The sequence below is a fragment of the Phodopus roborovskii genome, unplaced genomic scaffold (genome assembly GCF_943737965.1).
Source record: "Phodopus roborovskii unplaced genomic scaffold, PHOROB, whole genome shotgun sequence".
NCBI lineage: Eukaryota > Metazoa > Chordata > Mammalia > Rodentia > Cricetidae > Phodopus > Phodopus roborovskii.
The window spans coordinates 999,573-1,025,876 of record NW_026125711.1 but is presented as its reverse complement, the minus strand read 5'-3'; the positions used below and the strand labels follow the sequence as shown (position 1 = coordinate 1,025,876).

General features: G+C 42.3%; 1 pseudogene; it reads left to right on the top strand.

Annotated features, from left to right (window-relative positions):
• The first annotated feature begins 1,961 nt into the window (after nucleotides 1-1,961).
• On the top strand, nucleotides 1,962-3,576 carry LOC127217537 (germ cell-less protein-like 2; annotated as a pseudogene).
• The last annotated feature ends 22,728 nt before the right edge of the window (nucleotides 3,577-26,304 follow it).

Sequence of the window (26,304 nt, the reverse complement as noted above, 5' to 3'; positions counted from 1 at the left end):
TCTAGTCAAATATTAATTATGATTTATTATAGCTTGCATGAAGATTCAGAGAGGAAAGTCGGCCACAAGCCACAGAAGCCAGGCACACACCTTTAATCCCAGCAGCCAGAAGTTATGAGGTAGTGGTACACACCTAGTGTCAGGACTCAGGTTACAACGATTTTGAGATGTCAGTTGTAAGTAATACTAAAACAAGGGAAAGATCATAAAACGTAACAAAACTAATATTTGAAAATGGGGCTGAAGTACCAGTTATTGATTTCACAAATAATGAACGTCTGACAAGCTCTGCATCAGTTGCTGGTTTCATGACATGGAATGAACCGACAAAAGCTTTTCTGTAAAAATAACCTTGGCTATTTAAACGTCATTGTCCACGCATATCGCCATGAGATTGCTGTGCTTTGTGAAGACATGACGGAACTTGCACTGGATAATAAAGCCTAACTCACAGAGTCTGCATGTAAAAGCACAAAAAAATAATATGTAGTCTGTCCTGTCAGGGTTTGGATCTGACACGGCTCACAATGCCAACATTCAAAGGCAATCTATGGTAAATTTTGTGGTATTACTTTCCTCATTTACTCCATGTGCATATGAATGTAGATCAACATTTTTCTGTTTCAAAACAAAAACAAAAACATAACTGGCTTTCAGTGAGAATACTCTTTTGCAAAGTGACCTGTCATTTTAAAATACGAGACTCTACATAGGCATATAATGTTAATATTTAGATTTAGAAAAATAGTTCCATTTTGCTATTAAAGTTCAGCAAGGAAATGTTGAAGGTATTTACCTTTTTGCAGATGTGAGGGGATTTTACTCATAGAATCAAAAACAAATAATTAAAAATTGACACTTTTAAAGAATTGCAACTTATTTTGTGTAAATTGTCCCATAGAAACTTAATAGATAAATGCAAATGAATAAAACAAAAACATCATAAACCATGTATATATTTGCACATTAGCAAAATAACTGGATTTATAAGGAACCTTAAGTCAAACAAATATTTTTAACTCTATACATGTATAGGCAAAGAATACACAGAAATTTGGGGCATATGCATACAACCACATATGTGAATTTAATACTCATAATCAAAAATGCCTAATAAAATAAGCAATAAAAGTGTTTACCATTTAAATCGCTAAAAAGTTGTTGGTAAATGATTACCTTCAATTCTACTGAATTTTGATTGGGGTGTTTTTTGTTTTGTTTTTCGAGACAGGGTCTCTCTGTATTGCTTTGGGTGTTGTCCTGGAACTTGCTCTGTAGACCACGCTGGCCTCGAACTCAGAGACTCGCCTGAGCCTGCCTCTGCCTCCCAGTGCTGGGATTAAAGGCCTGAGTCATCAACGCCCCTGTGACAGGTGAGTGTTTTATCGTACTCCAGTACGTGAACTCCAGGGGTGAAGAGTTGGAATATGTACAATCTTTAACACCCATCAAGATGGATTTGACTCGGTCGTTATCTTTACAAAAAAAAAAAGAATCAGTTTACAAGAGTGAGGCTGCAGGTTCTTGATTTTGAGTGAGGTCAGCTTAAGTGACATATTGTGACCCTTTGGAAACCATGAAAGGAAAGGGGGCGGGGCAGAGGAAAGGAGAAGGAGAATGGGGAAAGGAAAGGCAGAAACAAGGAAAGAGAGAAGGAAGGAAATCAGTCAGAAGAGAAGGGAGGGGAGGAAGGAGGAAGAAAAGGGAGAAAGGGAGGGAGGAGGGTCACTGTTCATAGTTTTAAATAAAAGGCCTGCTGTCAGGGGCGGGGCCACTGGAGGAGTGGGGGCCATTATCTGCACTGCAGATGCAGTCAGTGAGTAATGACCTCCCTTCTCTGTGACGTTTTACACTGTGCTAGAGAAAGCCAGTGAGCCCAGGCGGTCTGGCACTCTCCAGCAATGGCATGAGAGGGAGGCCTCTGCAAGAGTCTCCTCCAGAAGTTCTAGGAGATTTCATCAATGGGACTTTGCAGCAGCAGAGTCTGGAGATGTGAGGACTCCAGTTTGACAGAGCCACAGCAACCAGGAGGCAGTGCGGGTCCCATTTTGGCGTCTGGCAGTCGCAAGCGCAAATGGCGCAGTTGGGACTGTTTGGGGCCGAGCTGGAACATTCATGGACCTCAGAACCAGGTAGTAGTAAGTCTACAGTATGTTTTCGATTTCATCCAGAGAAAAAGAAGGAAGCTCTCATCTATGCATAATTACCAAACTTTATTTTTGGGTGGCGAAGCCAGCGATATTAAAATCCGTGCTCTGGGGAAAATATGGTCCTTGCACAAAACATTCTTATACCAATCGGGGTACTTTGCTAATATGCTCAAAGATATTTGGAAAGAAAGGCACAGTGACATTATAGAACTGGAGATCAAGAACGAGGACATAAACATCAGGTCTTTGGACTTTGTGTTTGGTTCACTGTACAGGGACGATGACATGCCAATGAAGCCCCTTCAAGTTCCTCATGTTTTGGCGGCAGCATGCCTGCTTCAGGTAGAGCGCGTGGATTCAGCAATGTAATGAGACCATGAAGAAAACCATTGATGTGAAAACCGTGTGTTCTTACTATGTAGCAGCAGAAACATATAGATTGAAGTCTGTAAAGACACAGTGCTTTGACTGGCTTCTTTGCAACTTGATGATACACCCAAGTGTTAGACTTTACAAAGACATTGATATAAAGGTCATGTATCTACTTGTTTCATCATCCGACCTACTAGTGTTGCAAAGGGAAATTGATCTATATAACACACTGAAAAAGTGGATATTCCTTTATTTTAATCCTCGCTGGAAAGGTTCCTTGGAACGTCTCTTCACTAGTGCCAACAGCTGGCTTTCCAGGCAGATGGAATTCATTGATAGCATCACTTTTCTTGAAGTGAAGAAGGGCTGGTATTTCAGCCAGTGTTTAGACAACTGAGGTTTCAGCATATCATCTGTGACCTGACCTCCACGAGTATTCTTGAACAAGATCGCCTCATACCTTTAGAATGGCTGTACCCTGTTTATAAACAACAGTGGCTGACTTTGCTACAGGCACAGCAGCACAGAAAAATTGGGCCAGGAACCATCAATGAAAAAGAACTTGAAGGGTGCAGCATGAGATGTGGTGTAAGGATCGACAGAGTTGGCACATACTCCCTGGAAGTGGTCACGTTGCAAGTATAGCTTTCCTCTACACATCATCTTTACCAACCGTGGTATCATTTTCAAGCAATATCGTCAGCAGTGCGATGGCTCAGGCTGCTTAAAACAGATACGGAATGTAGTGTTCAGAATAACTTTGGTGTATTTTGATCCCAATGGCAAACTAACTTTCAATAAGACAACTGGTCATAAAATGGTTACCTTTGAAGATAACGAGGGAAAGTGTGTAATGGAGTTTGATAGCAACATTTTAAACTTCCCTTTATACATATTCTGCAACTTCCTGTTCATATCATTAACAAACACAGAAAACCTGTGATCTTTTCGATTATTAGACCCCAGGAGCAGTTTGAAAACCTTGAATGACTCATTTAATTTGAAGGCTGTGTTTGAATACCATCAAGATGACCGACAACAAGATGAAAAGAAATCTTATGAGTCTGGTACCACCACACATGACTGCTCTCCACCTCCCCTTTATTTCCACGCATTTCTGAAGAAAAATTAAGTTCCAACAGCATGTTTGTCAAAGCGATTCAAAGGAAGCTGGCCTATTGCTTTTCCTTTACCATCAACAGTCAAGCTTTGGATGGAAATAAGAGACTCTATTTGCAAGGATTAACATCTAAATGAACTTGTCAAATAGATTTGAACCTAAGGTTGATGCAAAAATTAAAAAAAAAAAGAAAATAAGTAAATAAGTCTCTCCATTGCCGATGCTGTTTTGAACCATAGCTTATGCATAAGCTTGCAAGATGTAAATGGTTGGTCAAAGAACAATTGAGATTACTCACTGTTGATGTATGACTTCACATAACCAAATAGTGTCAGGGTTTTCCATATCGTGTACCCCTATAGTTTATTGTTACTTTAGAATGGTTTTTCAGACCAATTTTTGCATGACTTGGATAACTATTACTGCTGATTATTTTTTAAGTATATAAGCACATTATATATATTTTCTTATAATTAAATATTATGTGGTACGCTGTATAGACAAATGACTTATATATGCAATGTATTTACAGAGAAGCGTGCATCTTTACATACGCATACTTATGTTTTATGTAATCCTAAATATCGAAGAATGCAATTTTTGAAATGGATAAACAAGCCAGGAAATGAAAAATATATCTTCATGATTTCAGTTATCTGGCTATCAAGGTAGGAGTTATTTCATAGTATCCTGTTCACTTTCTCACCTTTATTTTATTTTCCTTTTGCTGTGATAAAATACCCTCATGAAAGAAACTTAAGGGGGAAAGTTTATCTCCTCTCATACTTCAAGTGTTGGTCCACCATGGCAGGAATTTGAAGCAGCTGGCCACAATAACATCACCAATAGAAAGAGATGTGTGCTGCGAAGTCATAGTGACATATATCCACACAATGTAAAGAAATATTCCACACTTCCCCTTTTGTCTAATAAAAAGGAAGGTGTTAACTTTGACATGGTAAAATTATGTGCCCAAGGAAGTTATCAGGTAAGAATTATATGTACACTATGCAGTCCATTTGCATTTGGCAAATTTAGAGAAAATACTATGTTATCTTTATGAGTCTATTTTTTTAACCTAATGTATCTTTTTATTACAATGAAGGAGAACTTTAAGTCTAATTATTTAGTCTTTAATTCCCTCAAAATCCCCAGAGGGGTGTAATATTACTAAATGACCAGGGCATCTGGCTAGCAGGAGAGTCACTCAAAGTTCTTCTGTAACTGGGGTGTCCAGCTTTGGCCTACAGGCATAGTATATCTGACAGACATTTTTGAGAATCAGGGGACTTAGAACAACTGTCCTACCTTCTCTTGGCCAGTTTGTCAGTCACTTTCTTTTGTGTCCTGCTGGTGCAGTTTGGGCAGCATACTGTCTGCAGTTGAGGCAAGAGCAGAGTTTTTCACAAATGGCTACCTCATGCCATAAAGAAAGCAAATTCCATATGGGAGGTTCTCTGATGCCCATAATCTTCTTTTGAAGTAAATTGGTGCTGTCAGGAGCAGACGTGCCTCACCGTGATGAAAAGTCTTAGGTTATTAAACATATAAAATACCATATTATGTATGTATTTGACAAGTTTGAAGAACATCTACCTATGAAATTGTGTGTGTCCAACCTTGAAAAATGCATAAACCGACTAAAAGCTTGGAGATTAATTATGGCTGCATAGTAAGTAATGTGTATTTTCTAAGTATGCGTTATATTTTTTAATGAGCTGTATAAACACAATGCCCCAAAGAAGAACAGAAGCTTAAAAGGCAGTATAACAAAATTAACTTTGAATTTGTATCAAGAAACCAAAGTCCATACCAATATAAATTGTTTTGAGCTTCATATTTGTTTTTTTGGATTAAAGTAGATTCAATAATCAACCCTTTAGTCTTATCATTCCCATACCATATCCTTTTTTCCTCTAGAGAGAACCCTTTAAACAGACTCACCACGTGGCAGAGCATAGATAAGAAATAGGGGGTAATTTAAAATATAAGGGTCAGCCAGTAACAAGCCTGAGCAATCGGCTGGACATTTATACTGAATAATAAGTCTCTATGTGGTTATTTGGGAACTGGCTGGTGGGAAAGGACAGTCTGCCTACAAGAACTATGTCACAGATCTTCGTATAGTGAAACGCTTTCTGTTCATCCTTTGGACATGGCTTGGGCAGTCGGGGATAACTTTGCAGCGGAGGAAAAACATACTCTAAATTCTGGATAAGTATTTCCAGTGGGACTTCCATGAAGAAATGGAGGTTTCTGGAAGTGAGGACCCTGGTGAGGGTCACTCGACAACACAGACCACAGACAGAAAGGACAAAACACCAGTAGATAAAGCATGGTGAGTTGGTGTGGCCCAAGTGTCAAACTGTTGTTGTATCTGAGAAGGGACATGTGGAGGGGAGGGCTGGTGTGTGCCAACTATTTTCATGGGAGACAGAATGCATGCCTCTACTCACCACAGATAGAAATCCCAGAAGGCCAAATTAGAGATAGCACCAATGCTGGGGTTACTTATAGGCCTATGGGTGACGGGTTACTTACAGAAGCAAAAATGACTCAGAGACACAGCTGTATGCACAAAGCCCACCCAGCATGGGTGAAGGACTGCTCGCACAAGGATGGGAACCTGGAGCACACTGACAGCCTTCGGGCTTCTCAGAGGCTTGGGAAGGGTTCTTTCCAGGGAACTCGGTCGGTCTAAACCTCTTCCAGGCAGCATGCCTGATCTCTGCTCCTTCCAGTAAGAGTCTGTCTCAGAAGCTTCTTTGTGGTAGGCGTATCTGAGAGTGACTCACAGCAGTCTTTGTTGCTCCCTCTTGGAAGGGAGGGGGCCTGGTGAATCTGTTCAGTTTCAAGGACTTCCTGAAGCTATCTTGGGTTGTGTACTTCTGGCCTAAGGAGCTCCTGTGCAGGATGAGATTTTTCAATCCAATAGGAACTGATAAACAAAAAGAGCTGAGTTGTGTTTGGATTGAGGCATGAACCAAAGATGAGGACCACATGGCAGAAAGACAGGCAGGCATGTAGCGATCCTAAAGGTTTGTGGCTTGGGAGACTGGCTGGAAGATTGTCTGGGGAAGTGCTTTAGATCTCAGGCACAAGAGGGAAAGGGAACTGTAGGAGCAGCAGCATGAGGACCAGGAGTGAGTTTGGGAAAGATCTCAGAAGTCTTTGGTAGGTTTTCTTAGAGTTGTGAGAGGAGAGTCCAAGGACAGTGAGAGAAATGGATCCAGAGACCAAGAGAAGCAAAGGCATACTTGACAAGCAGATACTGGTGGGCCAGTGTATGTTTTTTTTTCCTACAGAGGAATTTGAGGGTGGGCTCATTGTGGGGGTTGCGATGGTTGCAGAAGAGAAATTATACTTCAGTGTAACTAACCAATAAAGGCAACTTAGTCCCAAACACATTGATTTCCAAGATCAGTAACATATGTTGTCTGTGAGTAGAAACTTATAAAATAAAGGAGAGGGGGAAATGGGGTGTGTAAAGAGACGTTCCATGTCAGCAGACTGGAAGACTGCAGGATTAAACACCATTCCTCCTGAGTTGGTCTTTATTTTCAACACATTCCAATGAAAAGTCTATTTTGTGATAATGGTTGGAACACCAGCCAGACCCCCTGATCATGGGTCTCAGTTAGAAGGCCTGGGCCGTCTAAGGGACCTCTGACAGTGGAACCCGGATGTATCCCTGGGGCACAAAAGTACTTTGGGAGCACATTCCCCATGGAGGGATACTCCCTTAACCTAGAGGCAGGGGGGAGGGCCTAGAACCTACTCCAAATGACTTGACAGATTTTGATGATCCCTCCTGGAAGGTATCACTCTCCATGTGGAGTGGTGGAATGGGATGGGAGGGAGAGTCGGGGGAATAGGAGGTAGGGAGAGGGAATTGGGATTGATATGTAAAATAAGAAAAAAAGGACCTCACAGTGATGACACACACAGATTTTAAATAAAAAGTTTAAAAAAGAAATTATGTCAACTAATAATAAATAATAAAAGTGATAAGTCTCGAGCTACCTTCATATGTGAAGCTTTTCATTATCTCTAAGAAGGGAAAGGAACTTTCTTTTCTCCATGAATAAGTTAAAAATCATAACAGGCCTGAGATGCAGGTCAGTGGGAGAGCTTTGCCTGCATGCTCTAGGCACTGGTTTCCAACACCAACACCAACATCACAACAAACCAACAAAGAGAAAACCGCAATATCGTACACAACAAAGACATAGTAAGAGCTTTCCCTGTGAAAGGGAGCAAAAGTTTCTTTTGGCAATTATTTTGTACATGTTTACTCATTCGATGAGAAGAAAAATTTACCCATATGGCCATAGAGCAGTGGTTCTCAATATGTGGGTCATGACCTTTGGGGAGGGTATGTCAAATGATCCTGTCACAGGGGTCACCTAAGACCATCAGAAAACACAAATATTTACATTATGATTCACAACAGTAGAAAAATAACAGTTATGAAGTAGCAATGAAGATAACTTTATGGTTGGAGTCAACACATCATGAGGAACTGTATTAATGGCTCATACCATTAGGAATATGGAGAACCACTGTCATGGAGGAAGAAACAAACTTGTTATTACTCATATTGTCTTTACTGATTTGACTGTGGTATAAGAAAAAAAATCTACATATAAGTTACTAAGTACATTTACTCAGTTGGGGATATATACCTCAGTGGTACAGTATTTGACTGCTATGTACAAGGACCTGGATTCAAATCCTCCAGCACTGTAGTAAAAACAAATCATTGCACCTAGAAAATATATATGAATGAATATAGGTGCATATAAATATATGAGTACATACATATAAATTAACACACAAATATATGAATACATATATTTACATACACATGTAACTTGCAAACATATCTGTATTTTAGAAAGCAATGAACAATGAAAATGTGTTCTAACCATAGTATCAGAAATGAGCGTGGGCCTAATCAGGCATACATAGCAAATTTAATTCATATGATAATTGAGCTGTGATCCAGAGTAACAATGCAGTGTAAGACAGTACTACATGATTCCTTAGGGCTGGGCCTCATAAGGAAGGAAAGGAGTTCAGATCCCTTGTGGTGCAAGGCATACTTCAACTTCATGTCCGGCTCTTCTAGACAGAGTGCAGCTGATTCCAGTAGGGACAAAGTCAAAAAGCAACTCCTTGAAGGACAGGCAGAGAGGGTGATCAGTAAATGGGTGGCCTTGCTCAAAGCTAACAGGATGCCTTGAAATCTCTAGTCTGTTGAGAGGGATGCTGATTACTATTACACAGACATTTTAGTGTTGCCATGAGGGATTCTGGGTTCTGTACCAGTGGCCCGTGTGAGCATCAAATGGCTGCAAATTTTCATCACTGACTCACCCCACCCCCACCCCGGCTATTGCTAGAAATGGAAGAAAAATCTCACCCTTTTTCTGTGTCCCTCCACTGCCCTCTACTGGGACAGTATAACATCTTGCTTCAGTGAAAAAGGAAACACATAAGTCAATAGTGTTTTCATATAGTGTGCAGTGGGAGGCAAGAAATTGACAATTGATGCAAAACCACAGAATAAATATAATAGAGACTTACATCTAAAATATGGTAAAACTGTTCAGAGATACCACTGTTTTAGGTTAAGCACTGCTTATGCTTATGCCAAGGATCTGTCTTAGCTCCTCAGAATGGGGCCCTTTTGGAGATAGGATCATTGCAGGTATAATGACTTAGGGGAAATCTAATTATAATTAGCCTTAGTGTTTTTATGAATAAGGGGATTTGGACACAGAGACAGACATACTTGAAGGAAAGATCATAGGAAGAAACAGCCTTCTATGTACAAGAGGGCAAGAACCAAAACCAATTCTCATCCACAACCTGGAAGTAACCCACCTTGCTAACATCTCAGATTTTCAACCTCCTGGACTTCAAGACAATCAATTCTTGTCTCTTCCATACCCAGTGATAGAGCTTTTCTACTACAGATCAAACAAACTAAAACCAAGTTTGGTACTTAAAAATGGGTGCTGATGAAAAAAAAAAAAGACATAAATGCAGCTTTGGGATTAAGTAAAGCTAGAAGTATGCCAAGTCCCTAATGCAGTTTGGGAAAACTTGGACACAGACAAGGAGTGGACAAAATTTAGGTCACAGATATAAGATCTGTTTTCCTTCCACAGCCTTGTGAAGAAACTGACCCCAGGTACACCTTGATCTTGCACTTGTAGCCTCCAGAACTATGAGATGACACATTTCTGTTTAAGCCATCCAGCCACAGGAAAACTAACATGGATACCAATGTTTACTTCCATAAACAGAGAGGCAAAAATACCATAACAGTCAGTTCTCTCTGGATTGGACAAAGGGGTTCTAAATATTATATAGTAGTTTTCCTATCCATGGTTTTGCTTTCCATGGTTTCAGCAGGCTGCAGCCAACTGAAAATATTAAATGGAATTTTCTAGAAAAAGTACAATTCCAAAGTGTTAAATTGAGTGCCATTATCAATATCATGATGGAAGTTTGCACTTCTTCAGGATGTGAGTTATCTCTTTGTCTGATGTACTTTTATTGTAAGTGCTAACCAGTCTTGAGTTCCACTGTGGCTATCTCAGTCATCACATTTCTTAGCACTGTGGTGGAGAGCCACATACATTGCTGTGCAACCCAAACTACACAAATGAGCTGAATGATGAATAGAGAATATCATAGCTATTAAGTGACTCTCGAGTATTTTTGTCAAATTAATAGTTATTTGTGTATAGCAAAATTCAAAGTGCAAATCCATCCATAAATGTTAAGTTTTCTTCAGTATGTTGATAGGGTCAGTGTCCTGTCCCAGTGTACTGTGACTATAAGTACAATACCTGCCATTAGAATGCAGTTGTTTTGGGATGTCCATGAAATGGAAGTTATGCAGTAATAAAACCAAAGAAATTATTACTGTTAGCATCAAGATAAATGGCTTTCACTAGATTGAGCAAAAGTAGCATGTCAAAAGGAATAGAGTGTGGCCTCATATATCACCCCCGACCACCCTCCCATCCCATCCCCCCTCCACTCCACAGGGAGAGTGATGCCTTCCAGGAGAGGTCATCTAAATCTGTCAAGTCATTTGGACTAGGGACTAGGTCCTCCCTCCTGTTTCTAGGTTAAGGGAGTATCCCTCCATGGGGAATGTGCACCCAAAATCCTTTTGTACACCAAGGTTACATCCTGGTTCCACTGTCAGAGGTCCCTTAGACTGTCCAGGCCTTCTAACTGAGACCCATATTCAGGGGGTCTGGGTCGGTCCAATGTAGGTTTCCCAGCTATCAGTCTGGGGAAGTCTGTGCTTTGTAATTGAACTGTGCCCATATCTTATATCATATATTACAAATTACTGATACATTATTTAATTATGTACTTTAATTATAAGCAAACGTGATGGGAAATGCCATTATGTATATATGTTTGTCATACTGGTTAATGAATAAAGCACTGTTGGCCAATAGGAAAGCAAGATAGGCAGGACTAGGAGACAAGGAGGAAAGAAGAAGTAGTAAGGAGGGGTCAAGATGGAGAGTCTGGAGAGAACAGAACCGCCATTTCTCCGCTCTTGGTAAGACCACGTGGAAATACATAGAAATGGGTTAATAATTAAGACAGAGCTAGCCGAAAAAAAACAAGTAACCAGGCCAACAGCATTGTATCAAATACAGGGTTGTTTGTGGTTGGCGGGGCAGTCGACAAGACCGGGCGGCAGGTGGAAAAACCGTACTCTTTACACAAAGGCTTAAAAATAGATGGAACAGCCAGTAAAGGAGAACAAAAGCAGCATCTACAAGACCCTGATGTGTTATTTCCAGACATATACATACATACATGTATGTATTGTATACATTTTACACAAGGCTGCATATAGTAAACATCGTATGATAGCCACATGAAATTGTTTGCTTTGATATTTTCTTCAAACCATGGGAGCTACTAGCTGTATGTGTGGAAACCAAAGTCAGTTTCAGCTCAGCAAACTGAAACACGGCCCCGAGCCTGACATTTTCAGACAAGGCTGAAAGACCAGCAGAAAAGAAACACTGGAAAAAGAAAGATCAGGATAAAATCAGAGAAGTTTGAACACGGACACCACCACATATTCAAAATGGAGCAAACTTTCCTTGTAGTGGTGAGAATGGAATCCAAGGCCTCATAAATATTAGGCACACAAGGTACAACTGAGACACACCTCCAAGACATGCACTAACTTTTGATCAGGATCCATTATGTAGTGGCCAAAGACAGATGTAGTCTGCGTTGCTCTTTAACTTATATGCTGAATAGAAGGACCTTAGCTGGTAGCTGGTAGGGAGTCCTCTGATCTTCCTTGCTCATCATCTCTTCCTGAATCATGAGCTACCTGCCCCTGGTGATGTGACTGCTTCTCTCCCACAAAGGCTGATTCCCTGGAATTGCCCCATGAGGGTGCAGTAGAAATCTGTGTCCTCCTTTTTGAAGAGAGCTGCACCTCTCAGTGTTAATCTCACTTTGGTACTCTACCTTCTCACTGGACACGGTGAACTGCACAGAGAACTGAGCATGGCAAGGTTGTGAAGTGAGCCTTTATGCATGCATCATGCTTGTGTGCCTGAGTGTCTAACTTCCTGTTCTCCCAAGATTTCAGACATCTCTCACCATATGCTTGAGGTGAGAACTGTCATCCGTTTCTCTTTGAAGAAGCAAGAGCTTGATCAGGTCTTTGAACTCCCAAATTGTCTAGGGACTACTCTGCTCTCTGCTTTCAGATCGGGTTCCCCAGAAACCTTCACCTTCTAAGACAGGGGCATGGATTAAAGAACAATGGGATAGGGAATAAAGCCACCCGTGCTTCAATCAGCTGTCCTTCAGGTTCCTTCTATATATGCACAGAAAATGCTTTTGGCTTCATGTATTTTATTGTGCATCCCAACATAATGTGTTTGAGACCAAGTAGGCATGATTTGGGAGATCTGAAGTGTGTACTGTGGACAGAGGAACAGAAAAATATACTTGTCTCCACTCTTTGGTGATCCCACGGCCTAAGGCCATACTTTTTTTTTTTTAATTTCTGATTTGCTTTCTTATAAGTGTTGAGACGAATTCTCAGTGAATTTACAGAGTGGGATTCTCTAAGTGGCAAGATTTGATGTAGAAATGAGCAGGGAGTGCAGATGTAGGAGTGGAGGGAAACAGTAATTGAATTTCCATGAATCTGTTTCCTTTGCAATAGAGCAGTTGACTCAACAAGGTTGGATGAATTTCAGTGATTTATGAAAGAGATTACCACGGCTATGAGGCTAACTTAGCAATAGCAAAGTAACAGGTTCTGTGTTAGAGCTGTGCAGAGAAAAGATTTTAGAATGATCTCTGGGCTGTGCAGAGAAGATGGACTGTGTTCTCATGGGAAACACACTGCGAGTTGAATCCTCCTCATTTACATCATGTCTTGGCTATAGCTTCTATTGCTGTGAAGAGACACCATGGCCATAGCAACCCTTAAAGAGGAAAGCATCTCACTTAAATGGCAGCTTGCAGTTCAGAGGTTCAGTCCGTTATCATCATGATGTGGAACATGGTGGTATTCAGATAGATGATGCTGGCTACATTTTGATCAGAAGGCAACAGCAAGTGGATTGTGGGTCACTCTGACCAAAGCTTGAGAGCAAATATGAAACTTCAAAGCCTGCCCCTATAGTGACACATTTCCCCCAACAAGGTCCAATAAAGCCACACCTCCTAATAGCGCCACTCTCTATGAGATTATGGGGACCAATTACATTCAGACTACTACACAGCACTAATCTTAATTACCATATTTTTCATTCTGCTGACCTTGGCTTTCATGTTTCATTATGAAGACACTTCCTCTTATTTAGCCAGCTCCTCCCCACCTCTGTAATTTCTAAATCTGGGAGAAAAAAATGCAAAGTTTCTAATAAGACTGCTTTTATGAATTGAAATGCTCATTAGCCCTAGTCACCCCTGGAATCCAGCTGAGAGTCAATACCAAATTAAGAAGAGCCTTGTGAACCCCAAGTGGCTCTCTGCCTTGTCCTTCAAGGTGGAACAAACAATGTTTGGAGCAGCAGAGATGGCTCAGCCTGGAACTGAAGTGCTTGATAAAGCCTTGAATCCCTGGCAATAGACAAGGAAGACATGAAACTTCAAGGATACGCTGCCAGACCAGGACATTTATGCCACCGCCACTCTCTGCTATAATCCAAGCACTCAAAAATATGATACATATAAGCAATGGACTATGATTCAGCTATTTAAAGGATGGCTTTTGTCACATGCAATAGCATGACTGCTACTGGAAAACAAATTCCATAAAATAAGTGAAACATAAAGACAAATATTTCATAATTTCACTCATTTGTGGAAACAAATAAAAGCTGATCACATAAGACTAGAGAAAAGACCAGAAGCAACTAGAAATTAGGAAGGCAAGGGGAAGATGGAAAGTGAGAGAGTGAACAGAGGGTACCAAACACAATTATGAGGAAGTAGCTGTAGCACCCCACAGAATGATTGACTAGCTAAAATCTATGGTAGTTAATTATACAAATCAAAACAATTGGGCAAAATAGAGTTTAAAGGATCTCAACACTTATAAGTCATAGTATTTGAGAAGATGAGAATGGTAATTTTCCTGATTTGATAATTACGCCTTGCACACATGCATAGGATTATAATATTATACCCAATAATTACAAATGTGCTTGGTTACATATTAATTATAAAATTAAAATAAAAATTCAGATGGTGAAAATGATTTTCCTCAATCCTTTTGATTTTCAATACCTCTACAAAAGATCCTGTATTCTATGCTTCTTGTAGAGAGAAATACTTAGCTGGAGAGTCCAGATAAGTATGAAATTTGTTCTTACAATAAGCCACCCACAATAGGAACATTTCTACTGTTATAACAAAGTCTGCCCCAGACAGAGGTCTCCTATGTGGCCTCTGCTCTAAGTTGTAGGTACCAATAGCCATGTCTGTATTGTAGACTTCTGCTCATCCCTATATATGCTGAGTCGTAACTTGAAGTGACTCTTTAGTCACCAGCATCATGTCCACTTCCTGCAGAGTGCTTGCATGCTGCACATCTTTGGTATTGAAAGGGATAGGAGGACTTATTTTATTCCTCTTGAGTCTGATGAATACTGATCTCAGATGAGAAAACAGGTCGCTCTGACCTAAAAGACTGTATCCTTAGAAACACCAGCCCTAGCCCAAAACCAACTAGCTGCTAAACAGCTGGGTTTGCCCTTCTCTCTTTCTCTGTCTGATTGGGCCTCAGAATAAGTATGGAAGGAATATTTTCTTTGTTTCTTTTATATTTATCTATTTACTTAAATTACAATATGAAGTATTAGGTTTCCTAATACAATATTTTCTTTGCCAGCTCCCTACCCACTCACTCCCCCATGTACCATTTCTCCAGCCTTCTTTCCACTTTCATGCCACTTGTGTCCTCCCTCTTTCCATCTCTCCAGGACCTCTTTCTTACCTCTCTTGGTCTGCTTTCTGGCTCGTTTAGCCTTTACCCATACTCACATCCATCTAAATATACACATATATACATTACAGGCTAGGATAATCTATGAAAAAGAAGCTTTTTTTTTCTCTTTGAATTTGGATCACCTCAGTTATATAAGATGTTCTTCTCTTCTTAGGACACTAATTGCATTGGATCAGTTTACCTCCCTTCTTCAACCAAATCTCCAGACCTCATTAGTGGTTCCAGCTTCAGCATATGAATGACATAATTTTGTCCACAGTGAATAGCTATAGAGAAAACTATTCTCCTCACACACTCAGCCCTTCACTATTTCTCAATGTACCATATTTAACTACTTACTTCATACACAAAGAGAAGAGAGGAATCTGATGGTCCATCTTCATTTGTGTCTCCTACTTGCTGGAACATTGGCACTAACTATAGCACTGGCAGTTGCCATGACAATGATACGCTTCAAAGTACCAGTGCCAGTATCACCTGTAAGAATGATAAAAAAAAAAAAAATTATTACTCTGGTGTATAATCTTTCAAACTCTTATCCCTGTGATTTTAAGGATAAGGATCAACTAAGAATTTGTAATAGCCGGGTGTTGTTGGTGCACGCCTTTAATCCCAGCACTTGGGAGGCAGAAGCAGGTGTATTTTTGTGAGTTAGAGAACAGCCTGGTCTACAAGAGCTAGTTCCAGGGCAGGCTCCAACAACCTCCAAAGCCACACAGAAATCTTGTCTCAAAAAACCAAAAAAAAAAAAAAAAAAAAAAAAAAAAAGAAAAAAAAAAAAAAAAAAGAAAGAAAGAAAGAAGAAAGAAGAAAAAAAGAAAAGAATTTGTAACATAGGAGCACTGTCTAGCATCTGCATTAATTTCTTCACATATTGTCACTACAGAGAAGTTTTAATGTAAGCCTTCTTGTCTCTCCAATGACAACATGCTTCTTTTTGGGACCTTCTGAGCATCTTCCTGCTAGCAAAGGTTCAGAATGGACACCACAATTGCAATTTGGGGCAAGCTCTGGTGTTTATTTTGATCCTTTAAGTTGATGGATCCTTCATGGTCCAAGAAAAGTCCTTAAGAAATAATTCTACCCAAAGAGAGGGTTGACTTTTTTGCTTTTGGCTCCTGGAAGGCAGCCTCTTATTATCCCTTGCATTTTCTGTTTGGTAACAGTGTCTTTGTTTATCTGGAAGACTTGGGATAAATTAGATAGTGTATACTAATAATGCCTTGTAATAGATGCTTTGGATTATATGGATTAGATAAAACTCAAGTAGGTTAAAGACTAAGGTTTGACACATGGGTGGTAAACAATTAGCTTTCTGGAATTCTGTCTAGGCTTGGTTAAATTTTACTGGTTAGCAAAATTTCCTGTGTATTGTCACACATTGTTATTAGAAGTAATTGACATTGTCTGTGATTTATAAGACAAGGGCAGGTAGAAGCTCCGTGCTTTCATTGGCTGTTTTCATATAACTCCTTTCACTACAATAATCTAGAACCATGAACAACATACTGGCTTTCAGCCAGCTCCCTGAGTTCTTTGTGCACGTCATCAGACCTGAGGTTGCTCTTAAGGGCTCTTCAACTTGTAGTTAGTGTCAATACAGGAGGGGAGTCTTGGAAACTGGTGAATTTTCCAAGACTTCATCTTCCTCTGTTGATAACTTCTGCTTACCTTTGCTCTTGGATACAGATCCCCACATCACAAAGAAAACTGGGGAGGAAGTAACTGTGTACATGTATCTTGAGGCTCTGAAAGACAACAGCAGACTAAATGCCTTCAGGATTGGATAGTCTCCTCAGTCTTCCCTCAAGCTCCACACCCAAACTTTTAGCAGAACCTGGGATTTCTGCTGCCTTGAGAGTTTCCTCTGTGCATGAGTTCAAGACTCGTAGAGAGCCCTCAGGGAAGGAAGTGAAGGAGACAAGCCTTACTTGGACTTTCCATGGTTGACAGCAGAGATCAGATTCTTTGAGATTGCTTCTGTTTTAGGATAGTGTGTATATTCATACCACCTCTGGATTCCCCCTCCCTTAACCCTTGACAGGGCAAGGTTCCCTTTGCTACATGCTGATTAAACTTGATTTCCTAAAGTAAAGCCTCACCATCCTGAGAGCTCTGTAGGCAGATGAGAGGATATTTTTGTCATGCCACCCCTGTGTGGGCCCTTCCATAGCTGATGGTAGGCATGGGACTCTGTGACATTCTCACTCTTCGAGAGTGGATGATACTCTGAGAACTCACTTAGAGGCCTGGCATGAAATGATTCTCCTATCTTTCTGCTCATCTAAAACTTGTCCCCATAGAGAATGTCCCTCATATCCAGGAGACTCCTGAGAAATAACTGCTGGAGATTTATTCTAACCGTGGCATCATAGGCATAATTGGGCCCTGCCAGATTCGACTGGTCTCACTATTAAGTGGAATTAATGTTGTCTCTGTGCTCATGCAGGGGTTAACCCCTTGGCTGCTATCACAGTAAGTAGCCCTTACTGATTGACGCCTTCCTAACCAATAACCAGTACCTTTATTTTGAAGTGCCCTGAGTAAAGGTTCACTCACTTCCAAAGATGACCCCAAACATCATGGGAAGAAAACAGCCTTAACCAGTGTCTATTTCAAGGGACCTGGGTAGAGGTGAAGGTGCTAGAGGTTGGCTTCAAGTTTCATCTAGTAAGAGACACTGAGGAAAAAACAACAACAAAAGCCTCAGGCAGCCCCCAGGTAACCTCAAATTCCAGATTCCCAAAATTCTTACAGAAGATAATTTTTTTTTTACTTTTATTAATTTTTGTGGATTTCATATCATGCATTTTGATCTCACGTTTCTCCCCATAACCTATATCCACCCTCTGCCCTTGTATCTCCCCCCCCCACCCACCAAAAAAAGAAAAACCAAATTTAAAAGAAAAACCAAAAACCAAACCAACCTAACAAAATATAACAAAAAGAGGAGAATCTTGTCATGGAAGCTGCAGTGTGGCCCGCTGAGTCATCACTTTGGTCCATTCATCTTTATTTGCAAGTGTTCATTGCTAGGAGGTATTGGTCTGGCTCAAGGCCTCTGGCTTCTGCTATGTCACTGATAATGGGCTCTCACTGGAGCTCCTCTTGGATATCCTGGTGTTGTCCTGTGTCATGGAGATCCTGCTGTTTTAGATCTGTAGGTTCATTCACTTCACATGTTGCAACAGTTCATAGATAGAGTGGATGTTGGGGTGAGCCAACTCATAGCCCTGGTTCTGGGCCTGGGCAGCAGCTGGATTGTTCAGCCCATCAGCTTTCCCTCGTCATCACTACTTGGGCAAGTTCTCCAACACTGTCATGGCTACTTCACCCAATGTAGCCTGCAGCAAGGAACAGAGTCAGTTCTCTTGCTTTTAGGCCCTCAGATCCATGTCACTTACATTCACCAGGGCCAGCTCTATTGTTTGGCCCAGGTGAGGTGCAGGGCTCTCTCTCCCAACTGCTGTAGGGGATTTCAAGGAGCATCAGGGGCAGCAGGGGCAGCTCTCCTGTTCTCATGCCCTCAGGGATGGCTTACCTACACTCCTGACAACAGTATCAGCTCTAGTGTGCTCCCCAGGTGGGGTGCAAGGGCCAGCTCTCTTTTGCTGCAGGTGGTAATGGATGGGTAGGACATCTTTCTCTCACCCATACCACCACATGGTAGACAAGGGGGTGGCAGGGTCAGGTCTCCTGCCCTAACTCCCTCAGGGTTGGCTCACCTGCATCCCCAACAACAGGGTCAGCTCTAGTGTGCTGCCCAGGTGAGGTGTATACCTATTGTAAGGGATGGGGCCATATTTCCTGAGTATGCGACCCAGCTCTCCAATTAGGAACTGGTCCAGCTTTCCTGCTGCAGTATCCAGTGAGGGCAGGGTCAGCTATCTCAGGGCTTGTGAAGGGCATGGGCTAGCTCAGCACAGCATGGTTCCAATGACCTCCAGTGCTAACAGGTCACAGGCATCATCACAGACCCCAGCTGCAGCAGGATCATGGATCCAGATATGGCTCTCTGCAGCAGCTCTGGGCCAGATATCACTGTGACCCTGTTGACAGCACAGGCCACCCAGATCAGTATGGCCCCAACAGCAGCATAGCCCTCAGGCACCAATGGTTTCAGGAGGCTGACCAGACCATGAGCATCTGCACAGATCTTGGTGAAAACAAGAGTCATGGACATAAACTCAGACCCTGGATGCTGGAGGGCCATGGATCCAGACATGCCTGTGGCAACAACCCTGACCTGGATGACACCATGGCCCCAGGTGACAGTTGAGGTCACTCGGATCATCATCACCCTGGTGGCTGCATGGCCCTTGGATATCCTCCTGGCCACAGATTGCAACTCATCCCACAGGCATCTGTGTGGTCTTGGTGGCAACATGGGCCACAGACATAAATATAGACCACAGTTGTGGTAGGGCCATAGGCAAGACAGTATCACTGGCCTGGATGTTACCATGGTCCCAGATGGCAGTACAAATCACTCTAATCAGCATGCCTTTTGTGGCAGCATGACTCTTGGACACCAACCTAGCCTCCAGTGGTATCCCAGATTCCTGGCATTGGCATGGCCTTTGATTGTCTCAGAAGCTACAGACATCAACACAGACCCTCACTGTAGCAGGGCCATGGACCCAGACCCAGCACCAGCTCTAGTCCAGACGATACCATGGACCCAGGTGACAACACTAGTCACTCAAATCGGCTTGGCCTTGGTGACAGCTCAACCCTTGGACACCAACATAGTCACAGGTTGTGAGCTACGTCCTGGGCATCTGTGTGACCTTTGGTGGCAACATGGGCCAGCTTCATTAACACAGGCCCTGGCTGTGGCAGGATCATGGACCTAGACATGGCCCTCAGCAGCAGCCCAGGCCAGCAAGTCACTATGGTCCCAGGTTTCAGAACAGGCCAGTCCAATTGTTATGGCCCCCATGGTAGCATGAGTCTTAGATACCAACACAGCTCCAGATGGCAGCCAAGACTTCAGACCTCTGGATGGCCCTAAGTGGCAACAGGAGCCATAGGCTTCAACACAGACCCAGTCATCTGCTTTAGAGCCTCAGACCAAGACCTGGTCCAGGCCCATACATCACCTTGGACTTGTATGGTTAGCAGGCCATTCTCATCAGTCTGTTCTTCTCCACCCTCACCTCTTCAGATCCACCCCATTCCCCAGCTCATGAAGCATTCTGTCTTCCCCTCTTCCATTTCCTCATCCTGTACTAGCACACCATAATGGTGTCCAACCACCTGGCATCAGGGATATTGGTTGGGTCACAGAAACAAGCATTAAGCAGAACTGTTGCTTTTCTTCTCAAATGTGCCTGGGCCTAGGAACTTCAGGCAATGATTGGCATGTGGCACCAGAAGCATTGGTTGGGTTCATGGTTGATTATGTGCCCCCAGACCAAGGATTTTTGCAGGGAATCATTTGTGTTCTCCACTGGCTTAGTCTTGGAATGGGTCAAGCCACTCTTGGTTGACTGTGCACACCCCAGACCAAAAAAGTCTGGAAAGAAGCTATCTGTGTCCTCCACCAACATATGTCTGAAAAAGGCCAACCCACTCCTGGTTTATTGTGTTCCCTACAGACCAAGAAGTCAGCTTGGGAGTGGTCATCTGTGTCTTCTGATGGCTCAGGCTTGGAAAGGGCCAAGCCACTCTTGGTTGATCGTGATTCTTTTCATGCCCTTTAAACATAATTTTTTATTGATTCTTTTGGAATCTCACATCATGCACCCCAATTTCACTCATTTCCCAGTCCTCCCATATCTGCCTTTTACCCTTGTAGCATCCCCCACAAAAGAAAATTTTAAAAAAGTTAAAACCAAACGAACCAAACAAACAAACAAAACCACTTTGCTTTTCTGTTTTTCCTGCCTCTCCAACACCTCTTCATTTGTCTTAGTTGCATTAGGAGCCATGATGTTGTGTCACTCAGTATACCCTTTTGTCCTATCAACATTACTAGGAAATGCTCATTGCAATGAGTCATTGATCTGGTTCAAGGCCTCTGCTTTCTGGTACACTATCATCACTGGACACTCACAGAAGCTGCTCTCAGATATCCTGTGGCTGCCCCAAATCATGGGGATGCTGTGGGTATTGTTTCATAGGAACAGTCCCTTCACATGCTCCAGCAGGTCATAGATGCATGGGCCAAACAACAGCCCTGGATATGGGCCTGGTTGGTAGCTGAGCTGGTCAGATCTTGCTGCTGTGGCCTCCCCATTCAAAGCATAGGGCCGAGCCAAGCTAACAGGGCCAGCTCTTCCATGCCCGTGGCCATCTATCCTGAGTACAGGAGGGCAGCTCTCCTGTGAAGGTTGGGTCCATCTCTCTTGCTTCAGTGTCCAGCAAGAGGTAGGGTCAGCTTTCCCAGGGCTAGTGAGGGGCAGAGCTGGCTCAGTCTGGCCCTCAGATTTCATCATGGTTCTTATGGTCTCCCGTAGTAACATCAACACCAGACCCCTGCTACAGCAGGCCCACACACCCAAACATGGCCCTCAGCAGTAGCTCAGGCCTGGACATCACCATGGCAGCTCAGATCACCTAGATCAGTATGGCCTCAGAGGCAGCATGGCTCCTGGACTCCAACATGGTCTCAAATAGCTGACTAGACCTCAGGAATCTGCATGGACTTCAATGGCAACTGTAACCATGGGTATTAACACAGACCCTGGCTGCTGCAGGAACATAGACCTAGAAATGGACCTACACAGGGCTCTTGGCAGCAGCTTGGGCCTGGATGACACTATGGCTTGGATGGCAGCACAGGCACATCAAGCAGTGGCACAATCCTAGGACACCAACAAGGCCACAGGTTACAGTCCAGACCCTGGGCATCCATGTGGCCTTTGGTGACAAAATGGGCCACTGACTTCCAACACAGACCACAGCTGCAACAGGACCATGGACCCAGACATGTTTCTTAGTACCAGCCAGGGTTGTATTTTATCATGGCCCCAGGTGGTAGCACAGGCCACTTAGATCAAAGTGGCCCCAGTGGCAGCACTGTCATCAGACAGCAACATCGACTCAGTTGTCTGACGTGACTCTAGGAATCACACAGACTTCAATGACAACTGAAACCATGGATATCAACAGATTTGGCTGCTGCAGGACCTTAGAACCAGATATAGCCAGTGGTAGTAGCTGAGGCCTAAAAGTCACCATTGGCTCCGGGTGGCAGTACAGGCCACATGGCACAGTTGCAACTTGACTCTTGGACCCAATTGGCCTTAATGAAGTAACCCAGATCCTGGGCATCCCCATCACCTTTGGTGGTAACAGGGCCAAGGACATCATCTCAGACTCTGGCTGCAGTAGGGCCATGGGCCCTCAGCTACAGTTTTGTCCCAGATGTCACCATGACACCAGGTGTCATTACAGGCCACTCATATTGGTATAGACCCTGCAGAGGCATGGCCATCTAATACCTACAAGGCTACTAGTAGCAGCCCAGACACTAGGCATCTTTGTGGCCTTTGGTGGCAACATGGATATCGACACAGAGCACAGCTGTAGAAGGGCCATGAACCCAGACATAGCCCTTGGGTATAGCCCAGACACAGATGTCACCATGGCTTTGGATGGCAAGTAGGCTACCAATATCATCCTGCTCCTCACTGCCTTCACTTCATCTATTCTGTCTTTTTCTACAGCACGTGAACCTTCTACTTCTCTTTCTCTCCCATTTCTCTACCACTCATTTGTCATCATAACGGCACCCTCCCACCAGGTACCACAAGGTTCTAGGCATGCCCATGAATGACTTCAGCTAGCCCTGGCCTTGAGGTGGCTTCCTCCAACTTGAGCTGAGTGGCATCAGACAGGTCTATGTATTTCTTCCTGCCAGAGAAGGCCTTGAGGACCCAGCTAAAAATTAGTTTTTAACACTTAAGAGTCCAACATGCTGAAATCAAGCCAGTCCTTTAATGTTAAGGACAACGAGTACGAGTGAGGCTCTGATGTGTAAGAAGGACCAGTGAGAGTACAAGGCTTGCTTGTAAGCATGCTGGTAGGAAAGGAGGATGTTTTCAGAAAGAATGTTTAGAGGCCTCAGAGATCCTGTCCCTTTCAGTGAATGAACTTGAAGCATCCGTGGAAGGTAGAAGAGACATAAGATGATTTGACTCTTGTAAAGGCAGTGCTGAAGGCAGAGGGCTTTGACATAAAGCTATGGGGTTGATTGAGTTGACTGGTTTGGAAAAATAAAGTGATTAGAGGCTTTGTGTGAAACTCTATCTCCCCACCATTAGAAATAACAAGCAGAGGGTGTCTGTGGCCCTTTCTCCTAATAAGTCTTTTCTTTAAAAAAAAATTATTTATAAATTGTGTGTACAGTGTTCTGCCTGCATGTCTGCTTATAGTCCAGAAGATGGCACCAAACCTCATTGTAGATGGTTGTGAGCCACCATGGGGTTGCTGGGAATTGAACTCAGGACCTCTGGAAGAGCAACCAGTGCTCGCTCTTAAACTCTGAGTCATCTCTCTAGCCCCCTCTCTTAAAAGTCTTAATTGGAACATTTGTTTGTCAAGTAACTCAGCAAAAGCCTCTTAGTCCAGCTATGGTTTGGTTAATTCATCATTGCCCTACTGACAGAGCTTTGAACTCTTGCAATTACTATTACCAGAACTTACTACTTCTGTAGCCATTGCCTTATATTTTGTTTCCTGACACACACACACTTGTTTCTGCTGCATATAGATCCAAGGGTTGAAATGGTGACACAGGGTATTGATGTTTAATAAGGATCAGGAGAAACAAATAGGCTGAATAGATGTTTATTCAGGGAGAAATAACTTACAATATAGACAGATGAACACCAGCAGTTTTCTGGTCCCAAGGATGCGTCTGGACGTACCCCTGTCCGTGCTGCAAGCAAGAGAGATCCCAGAGCCCCCCCCCTCAGACTTAGTTCCCCCAGGTAACGTCCAGCCCTGTCTCCATCCCCCCAATGGGCGTGGTCTATGCCACGTGCGGAGAAGGTGAATACCTCACTACAATTCCCCTTTATGTCTAAAGAAAAGATTTGGGATAGATACAGAAATTATATACAAAACAGTGAGTAACAAGTGTGCTCTAAGAAAAGGAAAATCAAGAACATACAAACTTAAGACCTAACTATCTAGTCTTAGGGTGAAGTCGAAATGGGGATTTACAATAGAGTTGCCGTAAGCTGGAAAGCTTAAGTCTAGTACCTAATATAGCTAACCAGGAAGAGAGAATAATAGTTGTGATAATTTAATCTTCAACCTCATTAAAGACCTGAGAAGGAAAATAACAATACTAGGGTAGGCAGGAAGTGCAGATGGGCAACTTCCAAAAGGTGCAGCGAGGACAGAAGCAGCAAGCTACCGGAACAGTCACCCAAGGTCTCACAGCAACGTTGGTAGAGCCAGTTTTGGCTAAGGCCTGGAGTACCTGACAGACCCCAACAAAAGCAGAGAGGTAAAAAGGCTGTCTTAACCCGACTTGGCAGGGTTCAGCAGTCTTTTATGTTTGTCTCCTGCAAGCACATAGACCCGCATGTCCAAATCTGTGGGGGCAGTTCTTTGCCCAAGAGGCCATAGCTGAAGCAAGGACTCCAGAAGGAACGACAACAGTGTCCAACATTTTTCGGGAAGGTGCATGGTGCTGTCAGGAGCAATAGTGTCTCATGTCAATGGAGTACTAATATTAAAACGTTTAAATGCCATGTTCTGCAGGTCTATGAAGTGTTTGAAGATTAAGCGTGTATGGCTGACTAATCTCATAAGTATATGAAACATGGATGAAGATAATCTGTAATACTCAGGAACCTAGCTATAACACTGATTGAAACTTCCCTGAGTAAAGCAGGGACAAATACCTAAGCAATGTAACTATGTACGTATGTATATATACATGCAATTCCCTAAAGCAGAGGTAGAGTAGAAATGTCTAGACCAGAGGTAGAACTATAAAGTTCAGCATGATAAAAATATCTTAAATTGTATCAATATACAAACATGTCTTCAACATAAGTAAAAGTATACATACTTTTGTACAAAAACATCATAACTGGAGAGATTTTCACAATATGACAAAACATACAGTTCATATACAATTGTAGGAAGGGAATAAACTTAATATTACATAGGTTACCACATATAAGAATCTATAACAATGTAAGCTGTATAATACTAATATCTCACTATTACTAAAATAATTCCCAATAAGATCTGCTAATCTACCTATATCCCATTTAAACCATATCTTTCCCAACCATACACTATCCCTATCTAAAAGAGATACCTGAGTCTAAGCATCACCTTCCATACATAACCCTAAGAAGATGAATAGTATCCCTAAATCAATCAACTCAGGGAAATAGTTTTCTTAAGTAGTTGAACCAAACTGTGCTCCCACTGATCAGGCTTGGAAGCACTGGTTGCTCTTCCAATATATACTCCAGCCATAGGTATTCTTTAAAAATCCATTTAGCCATTCTTTTTTTACAAAATGGTATAATATTAGTACATAATTTCTATTGGATAATTGCAGGCATGGGGGTGTTGGCATATGTATGAGTATACAGACGCATATGCCTATGTGCACATGTGTGGAATTCTGAGGAGCAGAAAGGGTGCCAGACATCACTTTTCACTCTCCACCTTATTCTCTTGAGATAGGGTCTTTCACTGACTTTGGAATCCATTGTTTTGCTAGGCTAGTAGCCAGCAAACCCCACCAATCCCCCTACTTCCATCCTTCCCCACACCTCCTGTTTCTTGGGTTTTAGGTGCACAGCCATATCTAAATTTTTATGTGGATGATAAGAATCTGAATTCAGATCCTCATTTTAGTATAGCAAGTAATCTTACCCACGTGACCATCTTCTTAGCGCCTATAGTTTGATTTCATTCATTAAGGATTGTATCTTTTCATATAATGATCCCTAATAATTGATTTTTATTTTTTGTATGCTCATTGTCAGATATACCATATCAGAATTTAATATTCAATTCAGAATGCCACTGGATCTAAATTCAAATGTACTATGGACACTGAAACTAATACTAGATGATCACAGCCCTTTGATAGGCTCAGAGACAAATTGCTTATAGTCTAATGCTCTCCCCATGTTAATATG